At 42.4% G+C, this 13120-nt stretch overlaps 1 protein-coding gene across 15 annotated transcripts in view; it reads right to left on the bottom strand.

Annotated features, from left to right (window-relative positions):
- Positions 1-6341, bottom strand: part of DYNC1I1 (dynein cytoplasmic 1 intermediate chain 1) — a 190981-nt gene extending 184640 nt beyond the window's left edge. For 4 of the 15 annotated variants that reach the window (XR_013947360.1, XR_013947361.1, XR_013947362.1 and 1 more), the window contains exons 1-2: positions 6062-6331; positions 5496-5568 (exon numbers count right to left, since the gene is read on the bottom strand). The gene's annotated coding sequence lies outside the window, so the exon portion shown is untranslated. Of the gene's footprint in view, positions 1-5495; positions 5569-6061 lie in introns of all 15 variants that reach the window. The other 11 variants (XM_080582182.1, XM_080582180.1, XM_080582186.1 and 8 more) reach the window with 4 other exon arrangements.
- Positions 6342-13120: the final 6779 nt, after the last annotated feature.

Here is a 13120-nt window from a genome sequence, read left to right as displayed (position 1 = left end):
ACACTGAGAAGGCGTGATCTTCACTGAAAGACTTAAAGACAACACCAAAATTGACTAATACTAATATTATACCATATTATAACTTTGTCTGAAAAGCCTGAAAAGCCTCATGTCTCACGGTGGCTGCCTAACAGCTTTTTTACTTCCTTGTCCTCTGATTCACGGATACAATGTGAGTAAACAATAAAAATCGGTAAGTGTCTTGTACATAAAGGAAGGGCTGCTGTACAAAGTGTGGCGAACGTTAGAAGTAAAGCTGCAAAGACTTCTTTTTTTAATCTTAGCGCCTTACAAAGAATATAATCTACTGTTATCTTTTGACTTCTACACTTTGAATGTATGAGAAATAAACTAAATCAATATATTTTACAATTATCAGATAAAAATAGTATTGAATTTGCACTTTTTTAAAAAAATACATTTGAAGAGACCTTGGCAGGCTAAAAAACTAGGCTTTCCTGTGTTTTCTTGCTATTAATCAATTTTCCATGAAAAAGAAAATGTTGTGGGAAATAATGGGGCAGTTTTCCCACGGGCTCTTTCAGTCCAAACAGAGAATGGCATCACTGTTTTTTTGTCTCCAGTACAATACCCTCCTATCCCATCAGCACAATTTTTTTGTATTATTATTACTACTATGGAGATCCTGAAAGGCAGGAATACAACATCCACAGGCTTTGCCAAGTGCAGCAGATTATGTACATGAATAGCTAACTGCACACCAGGGGGTATGATTTAGGTCAGATTTCTTATTTCATTCCAAAAGGTTATAGATTTTTAAGCCATTCATTGTTTAATGCACCACACAGGTTACATCCATGCTTATATATAACATGAAGTATCTTTTCACAGATTTTTCCAGAAGTAATTTGTTTTCCTAGGCAATGAAGACTGGCTGAAGTTGATAGTCTGTAGCAAACTGCTATGAGAGTGTAACAAAGCACTATGAGTACTCAGAGCTAAAAAGGGGCAAAGAAAAAAGAATTAATTTAGTGGCAAATAAAGAATTGAAATCCTTTAGGATTATGATGCAAAAAAACTTTCTCGTTCATCAACTGTTCGAAATGTAACTAAAAACAAACTCACAAAAGAAAAAAATACAATGTCATATGACTTTGAATAGTGTGATTAATGAAAATGGTGATTCTCTTTTATTGCTTAAAGAGAAGACAAACATACTATGAAGGTAGTCACATGAGTTTAGATAATTCCCCAACTTCGTTTGCACTATGAGAGTCAGAGAAGAGAACCTTTTAAATGCTCTGTCTTTAAACCAGCATGCACAGCTTCAAACACCAGGAGCCATACCAGATAGCGGTCTCTTTTGTTTTGTGTTTTTCTTTGACCCTGTTTTTTTAAATATTTTAATTTCTCAAAATATACAATAGCAATCATTTGAAATGTCTTTGCCCCAATTACCAAGTGACCTGGTAACCACTCCAATCCTAACAGTGGTGGCCTAATGTGCAAAACACGAAACAAGGACATGCCTTGAATAGTATGGATTTAATACCACTGTCTCTGCCCCTTAAAAGCTAAGATCCGTGTTAATGGATACAGAGCAGAAGGGCTAAACAGTTTAAAGCAAGAGATCCATACTTTCCCTGCATGCGGTATAGGACCTCTAATGATTCACTCTAGTAACAAAGCAGAGTCCAGGGGATAGCTTTTTCTGTTAAATTCAACCCGAAAATATTCAAGTCATGCATTACAATAGGCTTGAAGATATGAAGACACATAGATCCATATATCCTCTATTACACTTATTTGTATTTAATCATATTAGGCAGTTTTGTATCGCTGCAGTATAACTCCCCATTGCTTGAACACAAAACCCACCATGTCTTTCTGCTGGACCAAAGTGAAAAATGAGGATAAATAAATGAGGAGCAAGATTTGGAATTACCACACCACAGAAGGAAGGAAGAAAGAATGAGGAACTAAAACCAGTTCTGTCCTAGGGAGAGAAGACAAAAGAGAAGGGAAGACCAGTGAGGGGGGAATGCATCATTAGTATCAGCAAGAAGGAAAAGAAATCTGAAAAGGAGAAGATATCAATGGAAACAAAAAGCTACATCCTTCAAAGATTGCCTGTGTCACTGTTTTCTGATGAGTGGCAGTAAATGAACCTTCTTCCCCTACTGAATTACTCGATAAATACTCTAGGGCAAAACAGGGTCAGCCAGCAAGCACCTGGGGAAGATATAGTGTGGGACTGAACTGGGTCTGTAAGGACTTCAGGGAAGTTTGTACCTCAGGAGAATATACCCCAGTGTCTCCAGACCAGGCAGACTGATCTGCAGGCATGGCAGCAGTGTTAAATATGAAAATAGAATAACATGTATTTTAAGTTTAACAGCCAAGAATCACAAGAGTCATCTGAGCAGCGTTTAATCATCAGGTAACACAGGTATTAGCATGCAGGTCAAAGCGGCATTTACACAAAGCCTCATCCAAAAACTGTTAAATCAATGCATTAGCTCTTTTTGACTTCAGTAAGAATTTGGAGATGCCTCATGGTCTTCAAACAACGTACACTGCTGTCTCCTGGCATCACTCTGGAGGCAAGAACACCATAGCTCTGGCAGGTGGTGAGAGATGCCTTGTCTCTGTGAGATCGACACATCAGTCTGCTTCACATCTTCCTGAATCTCCTGCCATCTGCCTGGAAGTAGCCATTCCTCAGAGAAGTTGGCAAGATTATGCCACCTAAAATGAACAGTACTGGAGGAGCAGGCTCATGTATACTGTATAGTGCCTTATTTTGAGTGCTTGCAGATGGCCAAGTGAACAGCAGCTCCCAATGTCATGTTTGCCTAAAAAGAGCTAGCATGGTTTTAGATGGATAATTACCAAGTAGCAAAACGGACATATTGTCTATATGAGACTCAGACTGAGACAGTGTCTCCCTCAGGCTGCCATTGCAGATTTTCAGATGCTTTTTTTTTTCTCCTAGATTTTTCAAATTTTCTGTTTTTAAGCATGTCATTTCTGTATTACCATTCCTCCCTGCTTATATAGGTCAGCTGAGTAGAAGACCATACAGTCACTCATCTGGAAAGCAAGTTCCCTTACAGATATATAAATGTGTGCTCACCTGTATAACCTGTGTTGCTCAGATGAACTAAAATAAGCTCCACTGGCAAAAGCGCAATTCTATTAATTCAAGATGCATCTGTACTAAGGGCACTTTGCCAGCACACTCTATCAGTATTCCTGCTGGAAAATGTCCCTTTTGTATACACAAACTACATCTACGGTCATCGTGGTTTGCTTCATTTAAGGTTTTCTTAAATGAAAACATGAAAATATAAGAAGAGCATTGCACTGAGGCCATAATGTCTGGCTGTGGCTGCAGAAAGACTGAGACCGTACCTCTGCAGATACAAATATCCCCATGCACCTCAATGGGGACTTTATTTTTTGTCCTCTCTAACTTCCCTGGAAATTAAAGCCCAGGGGTAGGACAGCGAGGATCTTACATTTAAGATCCCACCGTCACCTCCAAGTAGCAGCTCACGTAGGTAGTAGACATGAGACTCTGAAAGATTCCTAATTACTATTTCTGTTGTTAGTCAAACCATGCCAAAGGAGCTCAACAAGGCACTTGAAACGTAGCACTAGTTAATAAGCCTGAGCAGTCCTAGAGAGAGACTGTGAACACATTTTAAATCTCTGTGAGAGGAAGTCAAGTTTGAGGAGCTGAAAGATTCCACCTAATTACTTGAATCATTAGTATAAATTGGCGAGGCTCTGAAAAACAGCATACATACTCTTTCGTTCTATAACCTCATCTTTTCCTAGTTTGCTCCCTTATCTCTTTCCCTCTCAGCCCAGTACACTGCAATGGTGAGACCTCTGCCACAGCACATTGCATCCAGCTCTATCCAATATTCTCTCCCTCTCTTCTTCCAGACTGGAAAGCTGATAGCAGCAAGGAAATTCTGGAAATCTGTCTTACAAAAGAAAAGAAGAAACAGTGAACTTGATCTACTACTTTCCTTGAAATCAAAGCAGCTCAGTTCTTGGTGCATCACTTAGAGTAGCTACGCTAAAGACAGCTGCTAAATCAAGCCTTTTATTTATGAGAGACAACATAAAAGGAACCAGGAAACTGACGCTGGAAAAACACAAACTGGAAAACAAACAAATGCATTTCAATAATGAAAAAAATGCTACTGAAAGGCACAAAGGACTGTAGCGGACTGTCCTTTCTTCTACAGAAAAAGCTGGAAGGTCAGCTTCTTAATTTGGGACCTGCAGGGTACAAAAAAGTATTTGCTTGAATGTCATTTGAGTAAACAGATTTCCAAATTCTCAATAATCACTGCTTGTGTAGGGTGTGGTTTACCACTGCTCCTTTAAGGAAGATTCTTCTCTTAAAGCGCGGATAAGAAGGCACTGCAGTTATTTTAGTTTAGGGTAGACTGATGTGAGGCAGAGGTGTTTAAAGCTAGGAAAAATCTCGCTAATCCAACCGTAAACAATCTCTTGCACCTTCACTTATCTGGTGTAATGTAAGCCCCTCGGAAGTCTTTCAAGTATCAAGGAAGAGGATAGTAAATCACAATGCCCAGAACAGTCTGTGCACAGAGGAGGAGTGGAAGGTGCATTTTGTATTTTCATGGACTCAAAATTGATGTTTCTAGGAAGACAACATGGAGCAGCTAATGATTATGACATTAAGCATTCCCAGGGACAAAGACCAGGGTGCAGCCCCGAGGCAGGGAATGAAGACAATCATGCTGAAGAAAGCCATTCTTGCTGAGAAACACTACATAGAAATTATAGAAGGAATTTTATCCACCCTCATGGTGGAGACTCGCACTAGAGAGATCCTCTGAAATGGAAAGCAGGTAGAAAGAGGAACTTAAGAAAATCAGAAAGCAAAACACAAAACTTCCTCCCATTAATGTAACAAGAACAAATGAGGCACTTTACTAAATCACATCAGTGGCAACAGCAGTGAAATTCCTCCCAGAGGCTCTGATAACACCATCTATCAGGAGATAGATGCACGGTCCTGGGATTTGGATCTCCATTCTGAAACCAGATTTTGCAGCACCGTGCTTCCTAATATTTAGTGTAATTTCAGAGGTAATTCAATGGCCTCATGCAGAAACGAAGAGCTGACAAAACTCTATGTCAGGATAAATTACTAGGTGCAGTGCCAAAGCCACGTGCTGACTTCACATCAGGTCTTTCCATTTCATCCCCCATATAACAGCAGGTTACATTGCTCAGTCTGTTTAGGATCCTTATTTTTTATGTAGTTACAGCCGAAATTTTTACTTTTTGCCAATGCTAATATTGATGGAGAAACACACTTTGTTCTGGTCAATGAAACAAGGGCTTTGTCTAGGGAATATCTAGGGGCCTTATGCTATCTGCTGACCCAGAGGCATTCCCGGGGGGATGTGACTGTAATAACATCCTTTGGAAAATGTATTCCAAGCGCTAGCAAAAAAAGGCCTCTCACCCTTTCAGGGAATTACCTTTGGAGCTGGAAACGATCTAATTCTCCATCTGCTGTCGTTACGGACTTTGGCAAACCCTCTGTTGCTCACGCTGCGAAAAAAAAGAAAAAGAAAAAATGATATGTATATGTGAAAAAAAATAAAGATGGGAAACTTTTTTTTTTGTCTCCCTCTCCTTTAACCTCTTCGGTGCTGAGGCACAGGCAGGGAGGTTAAAGCCTGCGGCTGCCCTCCGGGCGGGCCGGGGCCGGGGGTCGGGATGGGGACCGGGATCAGGACCAGGACCGGGATCAGGATCAGGACCAGGACGAGGACCGGGATCAGGACCAGGACCGGGATCAGGATCAGGACCAGGACCAGGATCGGGACCGGGACCAGGACCAGGACGGGGGCCGGTGCAGGTGCGGGGGGCCGGAGCGGTGCCGGCGGCCCTCCCTGCCGCTGCTGCCCCGGGGACGGGCGGAGCAGCCGCCCGGCCTCACCTCGCCCATCTCCCGCGGCGGGTGCCGGCCTGTCGGCACCCTGCGAGGAGGCAGCACCGAGGCTCCCCCGGCTCCCCCCGGCAGCCCCCGGCCGCGCCTCACCTCCGCCGGCCGCCCAAATGGCCGCTGCCTCCTCCTCCTCCTCCTCCTCCTCCGCGGAGCGCGGTGCCGCCCGCTCCCGCAGCAGGACCGCCGGCCGAATGTGCTGTCTCACGCTGGACAGGCTCCTCCCGAGCGCTGCCGCCTTCCTCCTCCCGCCTCCTCCTCCTCTTCCTCCTCCTGCGCGCCCCCGGCAGCGACACCCCCTGTCGTCGTCGCTGTCGTTGGCGTTGTCGCCGCCGCTCGCAGCTCCGCAGCCGGCGGGGCCGGGCCGGGCCGGGCCGGGCCGGGCCGGGCGGGGCGGGGCGGCGGGGGCAGGTGGCGGCCCTGGGTGATGGCCCCCGGCCCGCCGCCAGCACCCGCCGGCCCCCCAGGTCCGGAGCCCCGTGGGTCGGGGGCTCGGGGCTTGCCCCGGGTCCTTCCTGGCCGCCAGCACCCGGCCCGCAGCTCCCCTCGGGTGTCACCCCCGCGTTGGTGCAGCCTGAGGCACCGTGGCAGCCCGGCTGTCAGCCCTGCGATGGCCTCACCGTTGTCCTCTCAAGGGTCAAAGCATCACCCCCACGGCTGCCTCAGTGTCCCCCACGCCTGCCTAGCCAGCACCTCCACGCTGACCTAACCAGCTGCTCCACCACGGATTAGCCATCACCCTCAAAGCAGTCTAGATGTCAGCCCCCTAATCCCTACCCCACAGCCACCTCAACATCATCTCTGTGGTGGCCTGGCCATCAGCGTGATCACAGCCTGGCCAGATGTTGTGGCAGCAGGGAGGTCCTGCCAAGGCCCTGTCCCTCTGGGGAACCAAGGGGAGAGCTCCAGAGCAGCTGGGTGCTCCCCGTCTTTCACAGTTGGATGAGGGCATGGCTGACCAACAGTGGAGGTTTCCTTTTGGCCCTGTTTCCTCGCGGTGTTCTTGTGGGAACAGGGACCAGAAAGGAGGGCCATGCTCCTTCTAGCAGCACACCAGCTCTTCTCCCAGCACAGGTACGTCCATCTCCTGGACCCAGCCTCCGTCTTCCTCTTCCAACACACAAGCGTGTTGCCCCCACACCACAGGAAAACACATGCCCTTTGGTACTTGGACTGTTCTTTAAAAATATCCAGGACATATGTCTCACTGATATCCAGCCCTCTGTTCAGAGAAAGCAGCAAAGGTATCATTCTGAGATGTGTCCCTTAAGCCACATTTGGTTCATTTTGGTGGGAAGCACTAACTCCAGCCACTGTCATTCCAGGTCCAGGGCCTGTCCTGAGAATAGTGTGGTATATCGAGACCACCAAAAAACCATCAAGGATTCATATCGCATACAGTTCCTGTCAGACCCAGCTGGACTGCACCTGGCCAGGAAACAAAGAGCCCTGAAGAGAAACAGCAGCATCCACTGAGGATGAAGACACAGTGATGAAATAACTGTTTCTCGGTTTAATTGGAGTTGAAGCAGAAAAGATTCATTTCTTACTCTCCTGTAAAATTCCTTAAAGAGCAACATCTACTTGTGCAGGCTGGGGCACATGGAAAGAGTCTGTGGTTTTAAATGCATGTTTTGAAATATTTCAAGTTCAGGGCAGTTTGCCACTCTTTCTGAAAATAAGGCCTCTTCAAAATCAGGTACTCAGAACTGAGCTGCAGAAAGTGCTGGTTGCTTTTGTAAGTGTTGGTCTTAGTTTCAGCTTTAGCATAAATCCCCTGGGATTTGTCTAGGTTTCTTTGGATTTGTGTCATTTGCAAATTCCATGCAAACTTAGCTGATTGATTTGAAGTGTTCATGACTGGTTTCTAAGAGGGCTTTGGGATCATTTAGTATTCCTGAATTGACAAATCAGATTTGTTTTCGATGATGCCAGATGGGGATTTACTATTGTTAACGTGGTATCTTACACGTGGATTCTTATACAAGGATTCCCTGGAATCATATATATAAAACATGGTGTCATATACCATATCATGCCATCATACGGTGGGATGATATTAAGCATTTTTTGAACACGAAGGAGAGCAGTGTCTCTGTCCCTCTTGCCTTTTGACTATGAAGGTCAAAAACCTACATTTTTGTAACAGTTTCTCAATTATTTCACACAAAGTAGCCACAAATTTTAAATAACATTATTAAGTACTATTGACACACTGTAAATGAGTCTTTTAGGCTTGTTAAGTCCTACATTTTTGTTACATCTTATGTTTTGCCATAAGCTCACATAGAAATTTGTTTAAAAATACTGTAAGAATCTGCCAAATGGGACACAATTTTGATGTTTGCTAAATTTTGCAATATTTGCCAGGAGTGATCCACTGTTTTTAAAGTATAAAATGAAGAATTAAAATGGAAATGTCAAAGAAAAAATGAAAAATAAAAAAAAAAAAACAAAACCACAACACACCACCAAAACTATTCATGAAACATAATAACAGATCTTGTCAAAAGCTTATTGAGTAATGGGGAACTGTATACAAAAGAGTTTGGAAAGAATGTCAGTGACCAGGGTGGTATAAAAAATACACAACTTCTCTTCAAAATTGTCTACTGTGAGGAGATTTGGAGGTAAGCAAGTCTAGCTCTAAATTTTTAGTAGGTGACCCCAGAATCTACGAACTTTGGGAACATGAGAAAAATATACAACCAGTCTTGTTAAAGAGTCCTCTGAAGGAATAACTAATTTCCCTACAAGCAATGCTCTCTTTTCTTTAACCTCATTCTCATGAGGTCTTCCCTATCCTTCCACAGCACAAGCTCTTGTCATTTTTGTGGATTTCTTGTTCTAGGGAGGTAAATTATATTGTTACTAATTTTCCGAAAGAGGGATAAAATCTTTATTAAAAAAAAAAACAACATTATGATCAATAAAGTCTTTTTAACAAAATTTCATGAAAAACACCCAGCCATTTCAGTTCAACATGGGATTGGGATGTGTACTAATTTTACATTTTCCCATTAAACACAAATCCATAATATTATCCATCTCATTACATTCTGCCAGTAGGCATTATGCGATTTTTTATCTGGCTTAATTACCAGGTGAATGTGCAGTAGGGCAAAGTTAAGATTATTTTCAAAACTTTAAATTTAAAGTTCTTGCTCTGTGAATTCAGAAGGTAGTTATTTTAGCCTCAGATTGCACTATTAGATCAACAGAGGGCAAAACAGTTAGCAATTACTCACATCTGACAAGCTGCTTTCTCTCCAGCAGAGGTCAGTTGTACATGTACACACAGCAATCATGGTGCCATCTGAAGAGAAAGTGGAGATTAAGGGGAAATTTTGAGCTCATTGCATCCCATGGATTGTGTGGGAAAAAAAAAAAAAGTCTATTGATAAAATTACAAAAATATTATATTTGCCTGTTTCTCCTCTTCTGTCTTACAGATGCACAAGTAAAATGTAGAGGTTTCTGTGGACATTAATAAGTGCAATATACTTGATTACTAGATTTGAGAAGTCCAAGGGAAAATGACTTGACATAATTTCTTTTGGAAGTTACTTTATATAGCATTGTTCACATGTAAGTTATTAGTGAAGATTGGTAGAAGTTGCTCTGACAAATCAATAATCATTTATGATGCAACATGAGACAAATAATTATCAGTGCATTGTATTTTCCTGCCTTAGGCACCAGCAACTGCTACTTCACAACGCACAATAAGAGAAAGTAACAGAAGTATGCAAACCCTCTTGGAAGTTTGTGCCACTGGAAGATTAAAAATTAATTTCAAAGCCGACATTTCTAAGACTTAATGGAAACAGCACTACTTTTCAGACACTTTGCATGATAGAGCTCACCTGGGTTCTGCAAATAACAGAGGATGCTACTAAATGCTTTCCAGCTTTTCAAAGGCAGTGGATTAAACAAAGGATCAAAAGGCAGAATGAAAAAATCAAAACAAGCTTCAGAAAAAATGTGGAATATCACTTCTGAAGTCAGGTTTATTGTTATGTCAGTAATGTCACTATAGGGCACTATTACACATGGCCTTAGAAATCTTTACTTCGCAGATGAAGCAGTTGTTGGTCTTGGAAGAAATACGAGTGGTTGGTTAGTTATGAAAAAGTTGTCTGAGCAGAAGGCACTGGAGAACTTTTCTTAACTGCTTGCTACAAACAGTTCTCTGGGCAGATCAATGAGTCCTGGGCTGAAGTTTCTGCAAACCAGCATAGTCTGAATATCCATAATAGATCGAAGTGTATGAACAAAGAATTTAAAGGTATCTGGCACACAGACACTTAATAATTTCTCTGCCAGTTGATTTGCTATTGGTAGATTGCCAGTTCCAAGATCTTTGCACAGACGCATGTTCAAAGATGAAAAAGCATTTAAGTATCTTATAAAGGACAAACTCTTTCTCAGAAAGGAATGACAAAAATAAGAGATGCAGTATACAAGTAGAAGGCAAAGGGGTTCTCTGGCAAATGGGTGAGTTCGACATGGGTCCAGACATGGGTTACTTTTCAAAGACCTTGCAACTGAGTGCTCTTAGAAAAAATGATTTTTGTGTCAGGCTCTTTTCTAAGCCTCTTTTCCTGTTTTGTTCTTCACTTTCGTACAATGCTGTCACCAAAGAGATCAAATAGAAGGTCAGGTAACAGTAGTTTCAACAAGGTTTTGTGAGAGCATTGGTACACAGCCGGGACACCTAGAAGATATGCGGTACTGGTTTCAGGATTTACAAGTCAGCCTGACTGCAGTGGCCCGCACAATGCCTTTGGTGCCTAGGGTAGGAGTAGCAAGGCTGCAACAGTTCATTTAGTTTTTGCAGCTGTTCAGCCATCAGGAAAGGAAATGAAGGAGGACTAAGAACACAGTGACACTTGCAAGAGAGGAAAACATGTCTGCGCTCAGATAGAGCAGCATTTGACGCAAATACGTGTATGAAATGTTTTTTCAGAAAGCCACAGCTCCATCCCTACTGCCCATGCAACTAGCACTCTGCAGCCCTGACTTCTCTTCAGACGGGTTCACCTCACCTTGGAAGCTCTCCTAGCTTTTTTGGCCTGTGGAGATACAAAGTTGAAGGGAGGATAATGTATGGCCCAATGTAGGACTCCACCAAGGAACCTTTTTATGGGTCAAGAGAAAGAGAAATATCATTGTGCCGTTCTTTCCATCCTGCTTTCAAAAAATAAAGCCACTAGCTGCATTTACAATATTAACCATACATTATGGTTGAAGTACATTCTCTTATATGAGACTAAATTCTTCTGTCAGTCTACCCATATAATAGTTAGTAGATTAATGTGTCAACTGTGATTGGAAAAGCTTGGTGAACTGTAGTATAAACGTTACGTGATAATAAGCAGTAAGTAAAACAGCAATTAGCTGGAAGTTAGATGTACATTTCTGCAAATTAATGAATCAAACCTCAGCAGAGTAACACCAAGCAGTATGACTCTGAATTAAACCTGGCTCTCAAGGTTGAATTCATCCTATGGAATCCTACTCCTTCCATAAAAGGTAACCATCTTTATCCAAGAAGTACTCCTTTTTGTGTCTCCTCGAAACTCAACAGTACTGCACATCTGAAATAGGAATCACGGGCATGAGTTCATGTTTGAGACTCTGCCCATTCAAACACAGCATTACCCAGCTTCTGTTTTTGCACTTTTAACTGAGGAAGGAAAATGGCATGCAAGGAAGAAAGCCTTTGGAAATTTTGTTACTGCCTTTGAAAATAATGGTGCTTGCCATATAATGCAACTCATTGATTTTATTTGAAAAGGTTCAGTGTGCTGGGAAGAGTTTGGAAATACAGCTGCAAACCAGGCATTTTGGGAAGGAACTGGATGGTTCTGCAAGCCACTTCCCTGAGCTTCCTGCCAGTGGAACTCAGTGGCCTGCAGAGGACTTCAGGTTTGAAGGGTTTTACAGTGTTTTGTTACTGCTTGTGTCTGAACTACTGAGGAAGCTGCAAAAGAAGAGCTGCAGAGCTCTGTATATAGGGCCTGGAAGAGAAATAGCCTTGGAGTGGGACTGGATGAGTGGTTTGGGAGACATATACTGAATTACTCTCTTTTAAACAAACAAACAAACAAACAAACAAATAAACAAACAAAAAACCCTACTAAATAGGTGACTCCATTTGGGTCTGTGTCAAGTTCCTGATGACTCAAGAACTTGGTCAAAGGGAGCAAAAGAAATGGATGAATTTACAGAAGCTCTGGCAGCTTAAAGATCTTTACAGTAGTTAGCTTCTTTTTTGCAAAATCCTGTCTAATTTCCCCATACCACCTTTGGTTTAAAACCCAGTCCTTTGTGTTTGATTAAAACCAACAACAAACATCAAAGGATGCTACATTTCTTTACACGATTCCAGAGACCTAACTAAATATCAACTTGAAGCTTAGCTTTACCACCCAAAGGTAAAATCTGCCGCACATATAAGGTGTTACATGATTTTAACACATCATGAAGATGTATTAAAATGTATGAAACTAGATAAGTGGTGTTTTTGACAACAAATTGAAACTTGTGGCAAATTATTCATATGACTGAAAGAAGCAGAAATGCATTTGGAGAGAAGATCCTTAAAAAAGGTGTTTCTCTAAAAAGTCTCTGTGAAACACTCCTTATTTTCCGTACTTCTGGTGAAGAAAGGCATCTTTGCTGGCCTATCCGCTATGCTCTAATCATGAATTGGATTGACTAGTTGGTGTAAACTAATAGGAAATTGTATCCTTATATCCCATCTACAGAGACAACAATGATAGGGGCTATTATAGTGGTTATGTGGATTTTTTTAGACCAGGCTATCAATATTTTAGTGCATGACAGAAGTTTTCAAGCAGTGTCCTAGCTCTGAGTTTAAGCTGTATGCAGCATGAATGTATAGTCTTATATGTATAGCTCTTCTCATACATATCCACTGCTTCTCGACAAGTAAGCCTGTGTTTTTTGCTCTCTCTCGTTTTCCCTGACTGGAAGTCTCCTGATGAGGATAAGCAGCTATGCTTGCCTGGAGGCCTGGATGGCACTCACAGAGGGAAGATGAAAGCAGCAGTGAAATATAACAGCTTAATCTTCTTAAAAGCGGACGGATGATAAAACAGTTCTGGGGTGGAGCTTGTTTCACTGCTT

This window comes from Anser brachyrhynchus, assembly GCF_964034855.1.
Source record: "Anser brachyrhynchus genome assembly, chromosome: 2".
In the NCBI taxonomy this organism is placed as follows: Eukaryota; Metazoa; Chordata; class Aves; order Anseriformes; family Anatidae; genus Anser; species Anser brachyrhynchus.
The sequence above is the reverse complement of the archived record's forward strand: the minus strand, read 5'-3'. Positions and strand labels throughout refer to the sequence as shown.